This window comes from Macaca nemestrina, chromosome 17 (genome assembly GCF_043159975.1).
Source record: "Macaca nemestrina isolate mMacNem1 chromosome 17, mMacNem.hap1, whole genome shotgun sequence".
NCBI lineage: Eukaryota > Metazoa > Chordata > Mammalia > Primates > Cercopithecidae > Macaca > Macaca nemestrina.
The window spans coordinates 19,300,656-19,317,998 of NC_092141.1; the positions used below are offsets into that span (position 1 = coordinate 19,300,656).

The following is a 17,343-nucleotide window of genomic DNA, read 5'->3' on the forward strand; positions in this document are numbered from 1 at the left end:
ATCACCTGAGATCAGAAGTTCAAGACCAGCCTGGCCAATATGGTGAAACCCAGTCTCTACTAAAAATACAAAAAAATTAGCTGGGCATGGTGGTGCATGCCTGTAATCCCAGCTACTCGGGAGACTGAGACAGGAGAATTGCTTGAACCCAGGAGGTGTAAATTGCAGTGAGCTGACATCGTGCCACTGCACTCCAGTCTGGGCAACAGAGTGAGACTCCGTCTCAAAACAAAAACAAACAAACAAACAGAATAAGGCAGTTCTCTTCTGGTGGATGTGCAGCAATCTCCAAGCGTTACACTGTTAATGATAAAAGCAGGAGGCTGTGTGTGGAGGGAGTTACTGTTTGCATGTGTGGAGGTGAAGGAGATACATACAATAAAATTGTGTCAAAATCTCTGTTACACTGTAACAGTGATTGCCTTTAGGGAGGGGGCCTGCAAATCAGGGGAAACAGCAGGAGATAGACTTGTTTTTCATCATATGTCCTTATGCACTGATTGAACTTTTTTCTGTGCATGTTTTTTTTCTTTTTCTTCGAGATGGAGTATTGCTTTGTCACCCATGCTGGAGTGCAGTGATGCGTTGTCAGCTCACTGCAACCTCCGCCTCCCGGGTTCAAGCCATTCTCCTGCCTCAGCCTCCTGAATAGCTGAGATTATAGGCATGTGCCACCGTGTCTGGCTAATTTTTGTATTTTTTTGTAGAGATGGGGTTTCCCTATGTTGCCCAGGCTGGTTAAATGCTACTCTTTTGAGCAGACTTCTTTGCATTACAGTTTGAAGTGGTTATGTTTTAACTCTCAAACCAAGCTGAAAGTTTTAAGTGTGTGAAACTTGTCTGTAAATTTTCTGAAGAAGCAAGCACAATGCCCTTCTGAGGCAGGAGAGGGGCTACAGCTTTTTCAGACCACACCAAGAGTCTCTTGTAGAAAGGTGCTGTGCACATTTCCAAAGAAGGGGCGCTCTGAGAGGACAGCAGAGAATAGTGGATAGATGCTGGTCCCTGGCTCTGACTGACATGTGAAAATCTCAGCCTATCAGCTGGGCCACCAGCGATTGCCCCTCTCTGCACCTTAGTTTACTTTGCTCATCTGTTAAACAGTGATAAGTGTGCCTGTCCTACCCTGTTGCAAGGATCTGTCAAGAAACGAGCCAAGACCCGGTATCATGGCTTACACCTGTAATCTTAGCACTTTGGGAGGCCAAAGCAGGCGGATCACTTGAGGTCAGGAATTCAAGACCAGCCTGGCCAACATGGTAAAACTGTGTCTACTAAAAATACAAAAATTAGCTGGGCATGGTGGCCTGCACCTGTAATTTCAGGTACTGTGGAGGCTGAGGCAGGAGAATCACTTGAACCTGGGAGGTGGAAGTTGCAGTGAGCCGAGATCTCACCACTGCACTCCAGCCTGGGTGACAGAAAACAAAAAAGACATGAAGCCAAGGTTGTGTCTGTTTACTAAAACAATGCACGTGAAATGTTTAGTCCAAGTAGTTACTATTTATTTTCTTTGGTGGCAGGGGGGTGTTGTTTGGTTTTTGTTGTTGTGTTTTTGTATTTTGTTTGTTTGTTTTGTTTTTCTTTCTTTTTTTTTTTTTTTTTGAGTCGGAGTCTTGCTCTATCGCCCAGGCTGGAGTACAGTGACGTGATCTTGGCTCACTGTAAGCTCCGCCTCCTGGGTTCACGCCGTTCTCCTGCCTCAGCCTCCCAAGTAGCTGGGATTACAGGCACACACCACCACGCCCGGCTAATTTTTCTATTTTTTTTTTTTTTTTGTAGAGATGGGGGTTTCACTGTGTTGATCAGGCTGGTCTCGAAATCCTGACCTTGTGATCCGCCTACCTTGGCCTCCCAAAGTGCTGGGATTACAGGCATGAGCCACCGCGCCCAGTCTTTTTTTTTTTTTTTTTTGAGACAGAGTCTTCCTCTGTTACCAGGCTGGAGTGCAGTGGCGTGATCTTGGCTCACTGTAACCTGTGCCTCCCAGGTTCAAGCCATTCTCCTGCCTCAGCCTCCTGAGTAGCTGAGATTACAGGTGCCCACCACCACACCCAGCTAATTTTTGTATTTTTAGTACAGACGGGGTTTCGCCATGTTGGCCAGGATGGTCTCGATCTCCTGACCTCATGATCCGCCCGCCTCGGCCTCCCAAAAGAGTGCTGGGATTACAGGCGCGAGCCACCGTGCCTGGCTGATTTGTTTTTGAGACAAGGTCTCGCTACTAGACCCAAGCGATTCTCCCACCTGTCTCCCAAAGTGCTGGGATTACAGGTGTGAACCACCAGGCTCAGCCTATGATAACTATTTCAAGTCAGAATTTGACAAGTTGAAGAAAACTTTTTTTTTTTTTGAGACGGAGTCTTGCTCTGTTGCCCAGGCTGGAGTGCAGTGGCATGATCTTGGCTCACTCCAACTTCCACCTCCTGGGTTCATGGGATTCTCCTGCTTCAGCTTCCCGAGTAGCTGGGATTATAGGCATGCACCACCATGCCTGGCTAATTTTTGTATTTTTAGTAGAGATGGGGTTTCGCCACATTGGCCAGGCTGGTCTCAAACTCCTGACCTCAAGTGATCCCTCCACCTTGGTCAGCCTCCCAAAGTGCTGAGATTGAGATTACAGGTGTGAGTCACTGTGTCTAGTCAAAAACATTTTTTTTTTTTTTTCTTTTGAGATGGAGTCTCACCCTGTCCCCCAGGCTGGAGTGCAATGGTATGATCTTGGCTCACTGCAACCTCTGCCTCCTGGGTTCAAGTGATTCTCCTGCCTCAGCCTCCCAAGTAGCTGGGATTACAGGCGTGTGTCACCACGCCCAGGCAATTTTTTGTATCTTTAGTAGAGATGGGTTTTCACAATGTTGGCCAGGCTGGTCTTGAACTCCTGACCTTGTGATCCAGCCACCTCGGCCTCCCAAAGTGCTAGGATTACAGGCGTAAGCCACCGCGACTGGCCCGAAAACATTTTTTAAATGGCCCATCTTGTTTGGAATCTTCACCACTTTGGGAAAAAACCTAAAAATTAATGGAACAGAAATGTGCCATAAGATCAGAGACTAGATATTGAGTGGATGCTATTTTTATAGTTACACATCATGCTCTAGGGAGAAAAATGATGAGGGTCATTGAAGCAGAATGATCAGTTTATTAATTGATTTAATGAAGACTGAAAGTATGAAAGTTTGGAACTATCAAAAAAGCTAAATGGAAACCATTTGAAAATGGGGTTAATCTTTTTTTTTTTTTTTTTTTTTTGAGACGGAGTCTCGCTCTGTCGCCCAGACTGGAGTGCAGTGGCGTGATCTCCACTCACTGCAAGCTCCGCCTTCCCAGGTTCCCGCCATTCTCCTGCCTCAGCCTCCCGAGTAGCTGGGACTAACAGGCGCCCGCCACCGCGCCCGGCTAATTTTTGTATTTTTAGTAGAGACGGGGTTTCACCGTGTTAGTCAGGATGGTCTCGATCTCCTGACCTCGTGATCTGCCCGTCTCGGCCTCCCAAAGTGCTGGGATTACAGGCGTGAGCCACCGCGCCCGGCCTGAAAATGGGGTTAATCTTAGCACTCTGGGAGGCTGAGGTGGGAGAATAACCTGAGGTCAGGAGTTCGAGACCAGCCTGACCAACATGGTGAAACCCTCTCTCCACTAAAAATACAAAATTAGCTGGGTGTGGTGGCGCATGCCTGTAATCCCAGCTACTTAGGAGGCTGAGGCAGGAGAATCGCTTGAACTCAGGAGGCGGAGCTTGCAGTGAGCCAAGATTGAGCCACTGCACTCCAGCCTGGGATGGAGTCTCTTTTGAAACTTGGTCTCAAAAAACAAAACAAAACAAACCAACCCCCCCCGAAAAAACAAAACCAGAAAATGGTGTTACTATCACGAATCTGGATACTGACTAATGAAAATGCAGGTGGACCGCGTGAAGGAGAAAAGGGAATTCATTAGTGTGGTGGATACTCCTGGTCACCTGCCAGCATTTGTTCTTCTCCCAACTCTGGGAGTGAGCCTTGATTTGACTAAGCCAATTACCCTTAATTCCCCACATCACCCTTCCATGATCCAAGTTCTTCCATTCAGAGCAAGCCTAGGATTTTAGTTTGCTGAGCTAGGAGAAAGAGATGCTCTCTGTTTTGTTGTTGTTGTTGTTGTTGTTGTTGTTTTGTTTCCTTCCTTCCTTCCTTCCTTCCTTCCTTCCTTCCTTCCTTCCTTCCTTCCTTCCTTCCTCCCTCCCTCCCTCCCTCCCTCCCTCCCTCCCTTCCTTCCTTCCTTCCTTCCTTCCCTCCTTCTTCTTTTCTGAGATGGAGTCTCACTCTGTCACCCAGGCTGTAGTGCAATGGCGTGATCTCGGCTCACTGCAACCTCCACCTCCCGGGTTCAAGCGATTCTCCTTCCTCAGTCTCCCGAGTAGCTGGCACTACAGGCACGCGCCACCACACCCGGCTGATTTTTGTATTTTTAGTAGAGATGGGGTTTCACCATATTGGCCAGGCTAGTCTCAAACTCCTGACCTCGTGATCTGCCTGCCTTGGCCACCCAAAGTGCTGGGATTATGGGCGTGAACCACTGCACCCAGTCTGCTGTTTTCCATGGCGTGATCACAGATCTGAGGCATGGATGTGCCACAGCCAATTTGCAGCTAGTCAAAACACCAGCTGAGGAAAATGGCCACATGTCCAAGAGGCATACGTCAAAGAATGGAGCTAGAGCCTTGATCGCACTGCACTTGAACCCTAGCTCTGGAAATTTTGGTTAAATGAGCCAATTGATTCCAATTATCATTTAAGCCAATTTGAGTGGGGTTTTTGTTTTTCTTTCTTTCTTTTTTTTTTTCTTTTTTCTTTTTTTTGAGTCAGGGTCTTGCTCTGTTGTCCAGGCTGGAGTACAGTGGTACAATCACGGCTCATTGCAGCCTCAACCTGCTAGGCTTAAGGGAACCTCCTGCCTCAGCCTCCCGAGTAGCTGGGACTACAAGTGAGCACCACCACATCCAACTAATTAAAACAAATTTTTTTTTTTTTTGTAGAGACGAGGTCCCACTATGTTGCCCAGGCTGGCCTCCTACTCCTAAGCTCAAGTGATCCTCCTGTGTGGAGCACCAAAAGTGCTAGGATTATAACTATGAGCCACTTCACCTGGCCTGGGTTGGGGTTTTTTTTTTTTTGAGAAGGAGTCTCACTCTTGCCAGGCTGGAGTGCAGTGGCGCAATCTGGGCTCACTACAACCTCTGACTCCCTGGTTCAAGCAATTCTCCTGCCTCAGCATCCTGAGTAGCTGGGATTACAGGCACGCGCCAACATGCCCAGCTAATTTTTTGTATTTTTAGTAGAGATAGCATTTCACCATTTTGGCGAGGATGGTCTCGATCTCCTGACCTCCTGATCCGCCCGCCTTGGCCTCCCAGAGTGCTGGGATTACAGGCATGAGCCACCACGCCCGGCCTTTTTTTTTTTTTTTTTTTTTTTTTTTTTTTTTGAGACGAAGTTTTGCTCTCGTTCCCCAGGCTGGGGTGCAGTGGCATGGTCTCAGCTCACTGCAGCCTCCGCCTCCCAGGATTCAAGCGATACTCCTGTATAAGCCTCCCGAGTAGCTGGGATTACAGATGCATGCCACCACACCCGGCTAATTTTGTATCTTTAGTTGAGATGGGGTTTCACCATATTGGCCAGGCTGGTTTCAAACTCCTGACCTCAGGTGATCCGCCTGCCTCAACCTCCCAAAGTGCTGGGATTACAGACATGAGCCACCACATCCCAGCCCCTAGAAGCTTCTTTTTTCAATGGTTTCTGTAGAAGTCCTGGGCTTGGCTTGAGACTCATTGGTCTGCCATGAGTCAGGTGCCCATTCCTGAACCAGTCACTGACCAGGGAGAGAAAGCTCTAATTGACTCAGGCGCAGAGCTGGAAGGGAGGAGGAATCACTCCCTTCAGCCTATTCAGATTCTTAGTTTTAGGCATGGTGGCTCATCTCTGTAATCTCAGCACTTTGAGTGGATGGCTGAGGCAGGGGGTCAACTCCAGGAGTTTGAGAACAGCCTGGGCAACATTGTGTGACCCTGTCTCTACAAAAAAATTAGAAAAAATAGCCAAGTGTGGTGTAGTCCCAGCTACTTGGGAGCCTGAGGTACGAGGATTGTTTGAGCCTAGGAGATTGAGGATGCAGTGAACCATGATTGTGCCACTGCACTCTAGCCTGGATGACAGAACAAGATCCTGTCACCAAAAAAAAAAAAAAAAAAAAAAAAAAAAAGGCATGGTGGCTCACTCCTGTAATCCCAGCACTTTAGGAGGCCAAGGTGGACAGATCACCTGAATTCAGGTATTCAAGACCAGCCTGGCCAACATGGGCGAAACCCTGTCTCTAAAAAAAATAGAAGGAACGGATGTGGTGGCTCATACCTGTAATCCTATCACTTTGGGAGGCCAAGGCAGGTGGATCACCTGAGGTCAGGAGTTCGAGACCAGGCTGAGGTCAGGAGTTCGAGACCAGGCTGACCAACATGGTGAAACCCGTGTCTACTAAAAAAAATACCAAAATTAGCTGGGCATGGAGGCGCATGCAGGTAATCACAGCTACTCAGGAGAATTGCTTGAACCTGGGAGGCGGAGGGTGCAACGAGCCGAGATTGCGCCACTGCACTCCAGCCTGGGCGACAGAGTGTGACTCCATCTCAAATAAATAAATAAATAAATAAATAAATAAATAAATAAATAAGTGAGTGAATTTAAAAATACAGAAATTAGCCAGGTGTGGTGGCACATGTCTGTAATTCCAGCTACTCGGGAGGCTGAGGCAGGAAAATTGCTTGAATCTGGGAGGCGGAGGCTGCGGTGAGCTCCGCGCCACTGCACTCCAGCCTGGGTAACAAGAATGAAACTTTGTCTCAAAAAAAATAGTTTAGGTTTGGAGTTTAGGCTTGGGTTTTCCAGGGTTACCACTTTTTAGCTGTGTTATCTTGGGCAAATAATGGAAGCTTTCTGAACCGCGTCGGTAAAATGAGGATAACGGTGGTCTCAAGTTCTTAGGGTTTTTATGAGGAGGAAATGAGATACTTCATGCGAAGCATTTGCACAATGCTCACTACTTTGCTGTCATTATTATTACTATTTCCTTCCTCCAGCACCTGCACTTCCAGGATGTCGGCACAGGTCCTTCCTTCCCCATGAGCTAGAAGGAAACTTCCTCTTGTGAGAGCTGTCATAGCTCTTTCTCTTGATTGTCTATGTGGCATTTGGTTTCTGCTCATGTTCATGCTGCTCAAGCTCATAATTTCTCTGTCCTTCTAGAATTCCAGCCCCTAGAGGGGAAAGGATGACTCCATTCATTTCAATGTCCTTAATAGAAGAACTGCCATCAACACCCATCCAGTGCATTTACAGTTTCCAAAGCATTTCCTCCTCTGCCTTTTCACCTGAGCCAGAATGCAATCCTAGGGGAAGGGAGGAGTTATTATTTCCACTTCACAGATGGAGAAACTGAGGCCCAGGGAGGGGCAGTGACGTGGTCAAGGTCAAGCAGCAAGTTGGTGGACAAGAAATGAGGTGTTTCTGGATTGCCAACACAAGTTTCTTTTTGTGGGACAAATAGTTTTGAATATAGATTTCAAGCCTTTGGTGAAGATCCCGGGGGGCCTGTTCTGCACCTGTGCTAAGTGATTCTTTTCACTCAGCATGCAGTCTGTCCATCTGCTGCCTGCCAGTCTTTTCCCCAAAGTCCCTTCCTGCTTGAAACCCTCCTTCCCTAACCCCAGAGACACCCCTGGCCTGCACTGCCAGCTCTTTCTTCTGAAATATACCTCTCCAACCAGCCCCATCGGTCTGCCCCATTATCCACCTGGAACCAACGTCCAAACCTCTGCAAGGGCAGATGAGAATGTCTCCTCCAGCCCTGTTTTCCATGGACTGCTTTGGTCACGGATGAAATGTTCAGCTTATCCTGCAAGTTCCTCTGCAAGACTGCTTATGTGCTCTAGACTCATAGAACCTGGAATTGAATCCTAGCCCTGCCACATGCTGCCTCAGTTTCCGCATCTAAAATAGGAATAAGGCTGATGATATCAAGGGATCATCATGAGCATGTGAATTGAGAGAGGAATGCTAGGGGGCTGATAGGCTTCAAGGAGGGTATCCAGGAAAGAGAAATGACTTTGAGGAATGCAAGAATGTCCCCTCTGACCTTGCATATGGGTGGTGGTCTTCCAGCCTCAGGACACTCTCTGCCACCTCCCAAGCCTGGCCTAATCTAGTATTCTCCAACTCACTTCTTGTCCTGTAGGTTAGCTCATCATCTCATTATCTGTATCCAGTTCTCTTTCTAAGCTTGCATATTATCTGGGCCGGTACACACACTTGCTAGGTGGGTGGTGAAGGGGAGTATTAGGCTTTGCATATGGAAAAGTGGGCCTGGGTGGCCAAGCCCCAGCATCTCTCCAAACCTCAATTTCTTGTCTGTAAAATGTGAACAGTAAGAATGTGCACCTTGCCGGGTGCAGTGGCTCACGCCTGAAATCCCAACACTTTGGGAGGCTGAGGCGGGTGGATCATGAGGTCAGGAGTTTGAGACCAGCCTGGCCAACATGGTGAAACCCTGTCTCTACTAAAATACAAAAATTAGCCAGGTGTGGTGGTGCGTGCCTGTAATCGTAGTTACTTGGGAGGCTGAGGCAGGAGAATCACTTGAACCTGGGAGGTGGAGGTTGCAGTGAGCTGATATTGCGCCATTGCATTCCAGCCTGGGGAATAGAGTGACACTCTGTCTCAAAAGAAAGAAAGAAAGAAAGAGAGAGAGAGAGAGAGAAAGAAAGAAAGAAGGAAAGAAAGAAAGAAAGAAAGAAAGAAAGAAAGAGCACTTGTGGAATTGTGGTAAAGTTTTAGGCCAGCACTGGTCAGCATGGTAGCATCTAGCCACATGTGGCTATTTACATTTAAATTAATGAAAGTTTAATAAAGTTTAAAAAATTCAGCCCCTCAGTCTCACTAGCCACATTTCAAGTGCTCACTGGCCTCCTGTGACTCATGGCTATCCTACTGGACAGCACGCAGAAAGAACATTTCCATCGTGGAGGGAAATTCTGCTGAACAGTGCTGGTTTAGAAGCATCACGCCTCTACTGTGCATCAGCTATGTGCTATAACTCATCTGACATTGTAAACTCAGGGCAGAAGCACGATTGCAGTGTAAAGTTCTGCTTTCCTTAGAGATGTGGTAAAGAGGTGAGGCTCACAAGGAATGATGGACTGGTCCAGGGCATTCTCTGGGATGAGGGTGGACCAAGTTCAAAACGGGGAGCTCCAGCTTCTGCTGCAAGGCAGGCATATAGAGCATGATTCCCTTTGTCGGTGGAGAAGGGACACCAAGCAGTGGGAAGGGTGGTTAACTGGAGAGTGTTTCTAGCATCTAGAACTACCAGTGTTTGACTTTTCAAAGGAAAAGTGGCCATGTGGTTTTGCAAACGTGTTACAAGCTCTCTCCATTTTTATTGTTTTTTTTTTTTTTTTTTTTGCCAGAGAATGAGATTCCAGATTCCAGGTTGTTAGAACCTCAAGGGATACTTTCATTCCCTGGTTCCTCTACAGGGAGGAGGAATCTGAGGCTCAGAGAAGTACGGTTACTTGTTTAAGGTCCCTCAGTGAGTTAGGGCAGAGGAAGACTTCTAGTCACAGCTTCCCTGAAGCCAGGACTAGGCACAGTGTTGATGTCACCCAGCCAACAGGGATGGTGTCCTCTGCCCACCTAGCAAGCCCTGACTCATGCTCCGCGCCCCTGCTGTGAGAGGTCTCTGCTGACTCCCACCCTGATTGGAGCAGGTTACTCAGCTTTTAGGTGCAGCCTCCAGTTCTGGCCCCTCCAGTTCCGGGATTCTCATTCGAGGCATTTGGGGTTGCCTCATTTCTGTGCCCAGCACAGGGCTTGGCACACAGGAGGTGCCTTGTGGGTGCCTGCCCGTCAAGGGTTTCCGTTTTCGAGCCATTTAGGTAACCACTTGCCATTCGTGCCTTTAGGTAACCCCTTGAGCAGCCTAAAGAAGCCTATAGACTTCTCCGAGTCGTTTTTGAGTATATTTTATTGACGTGAAATACACGCACGGAAAAGCGCACAAATCCAAAGTGTACTTCCGCGCATCTTCATAAAGTGAACACACTTGTAGCCTAAGAACCCAACCCTACCAGCTCCCGGCAGGTCCTGGCCCCTTTCCAGTCTCTCCTACTGAACAAGATTTTTGAGTGAAACCGGCGGGCCGGAGCGTGAGTTTCTGCTTGACGGGGCGGGGCCCGCGAGTGCTGCCCGGCCGTCAGTGTAGGGGGCCGTGAGTGTGCACCGAGTGGAGGGGCCTGAGGGGGCTCAGAGTGCGCGCGTTCGGGTATTAATTTGTCAGGGCTTGTGTGGCGCTCGGGATTGGGGGTTGTTTGGGGGTTGTTTGGGGGCGCGAGCGTCGACTGTGGGACGCTGCGGAAGGGTGGGCCGTCTGCGTGGGGTCCTGGAGCGCAGGAGGCCGGGGGCGGGGGGACGTGCGTGGACCACAAGGGCGGGGCCCTGGCGGGGTCGCAGGGGCGTGGCCTGCGGGCGTGGGGCGGGGCCTAGGCGGGCTCGGGGGCGGGGTCTGCGGGCGCGCGCACGCGTCCGGCGCGCCCCCTCCCGGCCGCCATGTTGGCTGGTGTGTGGGTGTCAAACGGAGCCAGACGCGGCGGTGGCGGCGGCTCCGCGGGCTCCGGTCGCTCCCGCCTCCCCAGCGCTGCCGGCGGCCGCAGCGGCGCACCCACGCCGGCCCGGAGGAGCAGAGGTGAGCCAGAGCCCGTGGGGCTCCGGGGCCAGAGCGAGTCACCAGGGCGAGGACCCTCCCCCTCTCCAGGGCGCGGACGCCCCCAGAGCACAGGCTCTCTTACCTCACCAGCCCCGCCAGGGCATGCACCCCTGCCGCCCCGCTGGTCCCTACGCTAGGCTCTGGGGGATTCCCTTCTTTCCAACCAGGCCCCGCCCCACGGACTGGAGCATGACCCCCTCCCCATCTGGATCCAGCTTTCCGCTGCAAGGATCTACCCCCCTTACCCGTCCCTATCACTGAGCACCTCCTTTTATGTCCCCAGAGTCCAGGGCGCCCCTTACTCCCTCCTCAGATCCTGGAGCCCCCTTCATATTGGAACAACCCCGCCCCCCTCCCCAGAGCACGTTCCTCCTCTCCCCGGGCCCGGCGCCCCTTCCTCCTGATCCCAGCCTGGTCTCCCGCCCGCCCCCGTGCAGAGCCCGGCCCGGGCGCCCTCCGGGAATCCGGGGAGGGGTCATTTTCTCTGTCCGGGATCCCGCCCGTCTCACCTTTCCTGGGGGCTGTAGCGGGGCCCCCTTCCGTCCTCGGGGACCAAGCTCCCCACTCCCCAGCCCCCACCCCCACGGAACAGCGGGGACGGGGGCGGAAGAGCCAGGCTCCAGCTGCCTTTTGTTCCGCGTGGGATGGCAGAGACCCACCCGGCCCGGCCGTCCTGCTCGGCTGATCCGGGTGGGTGAATGGGTGCGTGGGGGCTGGCTGGCCTCTTCCAGGAGACTCTTCCTCTCTCTCCCTATGGGGCGGCTCCCCCAGAGTCGAGCGCGTTGGGAGGCTGGCCTTTGCTAAAGGAGTCGTTGCCAACAGGTTTTTGTTTGCGACCTGAAGTTTGCCCAGTGGCTTTGCCTGGGGCAGCTTGAGCTCGCTGTGAACCCCCCGGCGGGAGCTTGTGGAAGGCCATTTCTCCGCCCAAGGACTCCGTCTGGGCAACTCCTTCACAGTTGTGCTGCCCTGGGGACGTATCTAAAATGTGCGCTTTAAGAGCGGAGAGGGCTTAACCATTATTAGGGTTTAGATGAGGGAAACTGAGGCCCAGAACTGCAGTTATTTGCCCAAGGTCACTCAGTGATACTGTGTCAGTGCAGAACTGGAAGCTAGGGCTCCAGGGCTCTGTTTACCACATTTAATAACTTTTTTTTTTTTAGGGAGATGTTCAGGACCCTACCTTCCCCTTTATTTTTAACATTTACACAAGAAAGTGGACAGGAAAATATGAGAAGTAATGAGTTCTTCCTTTTCACCTCCAGAAAATACCCTGTGAAAGAACGGATTGGAACAGGGTGTTAAAATGATGGGAAAAGGTGAATTTTAAGAATCCCAGCTTCCTCTCATTATGTAATATAATGAAGATTTGGCAGAAAACGTGCTTCTTGTAGTTCTAGATACAGATTGCTAGGTGCTGACAAAATCTTCTGCTGAATCTGGCACAGCAGTAATTGAGTTAGCACTGATAATTAAGTTTTCATCTGTATTTAAATGAATATCAAAAGGGACTACAATTTGCTTCTGAATGGTACTTGTTCGGTGCTTGTTTTCGGGGCAAGTGATTGTGTTGGGGAAGCGCACCTAGACTTTTAAATCTTTTATTTATTTTTTTGAGGCAGAGTCACACTCTGTCACCCAGACTAGAGTGCAGTGGCACGATCTCGGCTCACCGCAACCTCCGCTTCCTGGGTTCAAGTGATTCTCCTGCCTCAGCCTCCGGCGTACCTGGGATTACAGGCGCACGCCAGCCACCACGCCCAGCTAATTTTTGTATTTTTAGTAGAGACGGGGTTTCACCATGTTGGCCAGGCTGGTCTTGAACTCCTGACCTCAGGTTATCCGCCCACCTTGGCCTCCCAAAGTGCTGGGATTACAGGCGTGGGCTAGCTCATCCGGCCTAAATCTTTTATTTATCTCTATTTTTGCTTTTACATTTTAAAAGCTTGTTTCCCTAGTTTTAAAATTGGGCTAGTCATCTTTACCAGTCTCACTGGGCTATTCTTTTGTAAGCATGGAATTGAGATACTGATTATTAAAGATTTTGGTAAAGTGTAAGTTACTCTAAGGCATGATTCAGGACTGCGTCCCACAAGTCCCTGGACCAGGAGCCAGTTGGGATTGTCTTGTGGGATGTACTAAGTTCCCGTGGTTTACAGAGGCTTTTTGCCTCTCTGAAGCCTGAGCTGGCCAGATGGAGAGCTCTGTGGAAAACTCGTCCAGCAGTGTGTGTTGGGCCAAGCACTCGAGGTGTGAAGAAATGTAAAACTTTCAAGTGATAATATCTAGCTTCGTGTATGCAGCCTTGAATAATGACCCAACCTTTGTAGAAATTCTCTGTATCACTAACCCTCTTCCATAATGAGCGGAATATTTCCCAAGAATTGGGATTCTGATAAGAGTCCTGCAAAAGTTGAAAAGTTTTGGGACTTTTTTTTTTTTTTTAACTTTAATTAGGAGGAGCGGCAACTTTCAGTTGTGAACTGAAGTACTAAGAGATTTTTATGCATGGAATTGTCCTTGTCATACTTTTGGAAAGTGCATTAAAATTTTCTAAGTTTTCTGGCAGTTCTCACTGTTCCCCATAACCTTTCTGTCTGGCTTATAGGGTGTGAAGGACCACAATTTTTGTCATTTTATGGCATGTATACCTGGTGACCCTGAGACTTGGAGAAGTCAGAGGGCTGGATTTGGGGAATTTTTTTTTTTTTTGAGATAGAGTCTCACCCTGTCACCCAGTGACAGTGGCGCAATCTCGGCTCACTGCAAACCTCTGCCTCCCGGGTTCAAGCGGTTCTCCTGCCTCAGCCTCCCGAGTAGCTGGGCCTACAGGTGTGTGCCACCATGCCTGGCTAATTTTTGTATTTTTAGTATAGATGGGGTTTTGCCATGCTGGTCAGGCTGATCTTGAACTCCTGACTTCAAGTGATCCACCTTTCTTGGCCTCCCAAAGTGCTGGGATTACAGGTATCAGCCACCATGGCTGGCCTTGGATTAGGGGAAGTTGAGGCTGGAAGAGATGTGAGGAATTATGTAGTTTGTATCCCTTTTTGTCTGCTGAGCTTTTGACTCACATATTCGGTGTAAACAGACATCTTCTGTGAATACTTTGCTGGCCAGCTCCCCGATGTTTGGCCCGTTTTTCTCCCATGCTACCTTCACCACCCCACACAGTCTGTTGATGCACTTAACACGACATTGTCCATGTATCTGGGGCTCTTGTGACACTGTGACATCTTGGAGGCCGGTGGTCACCTTGTCTTTACTTCTCCAGTACCAGGCTCAGTCTCTGATAGATAGTAGGTGCTCAGTAAAGGTCTGTCATCAGTATTCCTCGAGGTAGGGGAGCACATTTTTATGGCTCGGTTACTGCAGGCTCTACTGTTCTGTTGCGCCGTTGTTGAAATCACTACTGTTGGTCCAGCAATTGTGTGTCAGTTGCATAGGTTTATCCACCTCATCTGCAGGTGAGGAAACTGAGGCCTAGGGAGTTTAAGGTACATGCTTGAGGTTGCACAGCCAGTAAATGATTTGAACAGATCTGTTGTACACCAAAATATTATTATAACTGTTACCGACTTCAAGGACCGGGTCTCACGGGGATGAAGAGACACACTGCAAGTTAACAGTGGACTGAGGGAGGTGGGGTGATATGATTAAGGTGGTTGAGGATGGGAAGAGCACATTTGTTTTTTGTCAGATGCATTGTGAAAAGAATGTTTATGTCCATCTATTGAGTTTTTGAAAATTGACAAACTTGCCGGGCATGGTGGCTCACACCTGTAATTCCAACACTTTAGGAGGCTGAGGCAGGCGGATCACCCTGAGGTCAAGGGATCCAGACCATTCTGGCCAACATGGTGAAACCCCATCTCTACTAAAAATACAAAAATTAGCTGGCCGTGGTGGCACATGCCTGTAGTCCCAGCTACTCAGGAGGCTCAGGCAGGATAATCGCTTGAACCTGGGAGGCGGAGGTTGCAGTGAGCCGAGATCGCGCCACTGCACTCCAGCTTGGTGACAGAGCAAGACTCTGTCTCAAAAAAAATTGACAGAGTTCTCCCAGAAGCCACCGCTCTTCCTCTTTCCCTAAGCGGCCTGAGGTAATCTGTGAAAATGGTTCGCTATTCACTTGACCCGGAGAACCCCACGAAAACATGCAAATCAAGAGGTTCCAATCTTCGTGTTCACTTTAAGAACACTCGTGAAACTGCCCAGGCCATCAAGGGTATGCATATTCGAAAAGCCACGAAGTATCTGAAAGATGTCACTTTACAGAAACAGTGCGTACCATTCCGACGTTAACAATGGTGGAGTTGGCAGGTGTGCCCAGGCCAAGCAGTGGGGCTGGACACAGGGTCGGTGGCCCAAGAAGAGTGCTGAATTTTTGCTGCACGTGCTTAAAAATGCAGAGAGTAATGCTGAACTTGAGGGTTTAGATGTAGATTCTCTGGTCATCGAGCATATCCAAGTGAACAAAGCACCTAAGATGCGCCGACGAACCTACAGAGCTCATGGTCGCATTAACCCATACATGAGCTCTCCCTGCCACATTGAGATGATCCTTACTGAAAAGGAACAGATTGTTCCTAAACCAGAAGAGGAAGTTGCCCAGAAGAAAAAGATATCCCAGAAGAAACTGAAGAAACAAAAACTTATGGCACGGGAGTAAATTCAGCGTTAAAATAAATGTCATTAAAAGGAAAAAAAAAAATTGACAAACTTTCTGATAAGTTCATCAATGGAACTTTATGGCTTAATTAGTTCATTCAAGTTAACTAAAAATAGAAACTTAGAAAAACAAATACAGTGAAATAAGCATATGTTGAAAGCCGTTTCAGCAGCTTTTTTTTTAAACCACCATAATTTCACATCAACACTTAACATAGGGATTACCACCCATTTGTGAGTAGAAAAACTGAGGCCCAGAGAGGTTAAGTAAGCTGTGAGGAACTGGCACAGCCAGGATTCAGAGTGAATCTGTGTAATTCCCAGGCTTGGTTCCCTTCTGCTCCACTGGCCCCTATAGAAGGCCCCACAAAATAATAGGTATTCATTTAAATTACAGCATAAATTTGTTGTGTGAAACTCACCACCAAGTTTATTTAGAAGGTTGGGAATTGTGAATAACGAGATTTCTGGGTCTTTCCTAACCTTAGAACCTTTGAAAACACTGTGGTTTGAATGTCAGTAATTAATGGATCATTTTATTTTAGCTGAGAGACGCTAGATTCGGTGTTTGATTAAAAAAGAAAAAAAGCCTAGGCCAGCCACGGTGGCTCATGCCTGTAATCCCAGCATTTTGGGAGGCTGAGGTGGGCGGATCACTTGAGGCCTAGAGTTTTTGAGACCAGCCTAGCCAGTGTGGCAAAGCCCTGTGTCAACCAAAAAAATACAAAAATTAGTCGGGCATAGTGGCATGCACCTGTCGTCCCAGCTACTCAGGAGGCTGAGGCAGGAAAATCACTTCAACTGGGAAGGGGAGGTTGCAGTGAAACTCCAGCCTGGGTAACAGAGCAAGACTGTGTGTCAAAAAACAAAAACAAAAAACCTGCCTTCTTTTGAACCAGATCTGCAACATTGTTAAAATGCTCCCTATCCATGCATTGGATTCTTTCTGTGACTCATTCCCCTATTACCTAGGTGCTGGAGCCTGCTTTGTTCCTGGGCACAGAAAGTCCTTTTCCTGATTCAGTTTCCTCTTGGTCCTGGTCTAGTCAGAGTGTGCTTCACTTTCAGGCCCTCTAGAGACAGAACAGGTATCTTAATTCTCTTTCTGTTCAAAGCAATATAAGGAATTGGACGTGGAAAGGGCTGTAAATAGAGGAACTCCCCATCTTCTCTTCATGGTAACCCTGCTGATACATAGAACAGGGAAAAGTAGGCTCATCCTGGGGGATGGCTGATCGTTTAGGGCTAATGGATGATATGGATTTAAAAGCATTTATAATTAATCACTTCTGAGTGCAGGCTTCTTCCTCTGGGTCCCGACCCTCTTAGGTAGTTGCACGTTGCAGCAGCTCAATAGCTGAGAACACCAAGTGGTACAGTTAATTTGGCTTCAAAGGCCATGTGGCAGATAGCTTTGGAATGAGGTGTGGGTACTTACGGGCCTCCTGGCTGGGTGGCTTTGGGCACTTCAATCACTGAGCTTTGGTTTCCTCATCTCCAAAGGGGGGCTCATAATCACTACTTCATGGAATAGACTAGCCTTTTTTCTCAAACTCCAGTGTGCAGCAGAAGCACCCAGAGGGCTTGCTGAACATGTGGCCGGGGCTCCACCCCATTGTTTCTCATTAGGGAGGGGAGGCCTGAGAATGTGTCTTTTTTTTTTTATTAAGATAGAGTCTTGTTCTGTTGACCAGGCTGGAGTGCAGTGGCGCGATCTTGGTTCACTGCAACCTCCACTTCCCAGGTTAAAGTGATTTTTCTGCCTCAGCTTCCTAAGTAGCTGGGATTACAGGCGCATGCCACCATGCCCAGCTAATTTTTTTTTTTTTTGAGACGGAGTCTCGCTGTCTCCCAGGCTGGAGTGCAGTGGCGCAATCTCAGCTC

At 48.8% G+C, this 17,343-nt stretch overlaps 1 protein-coding gene and 1 pseudogene across 2 annotated transcripts in view; both read left to right on the forward strand.

Annotated features, from left to right (window-relative positions):
- Positions 1-10,604: 10,604 nt before the first annotated feature.
- LOC105493346 (epsin 2) overlaps positions 10,605-17,343 on the forward strand; it is a 103,809-nt gene continuing 97,070 nt past the window's right edge. For both annotated transcript variants that reach the window (XM_011760923.2, XM_011760927.2), the window contains exon 1: positions 10,605-10,770. The gene's annotated coding sequence lies outside the window, so the exon portion shown is untranslated. The remainder of the gene's footprint in view (positions 10,771-17,343) is intronic.
- On the forward strand, positions 14,867-15,502 carry LOC105493345 (large ribosomal subunit protein uL22 pseudogene; annotated as a pseudogene).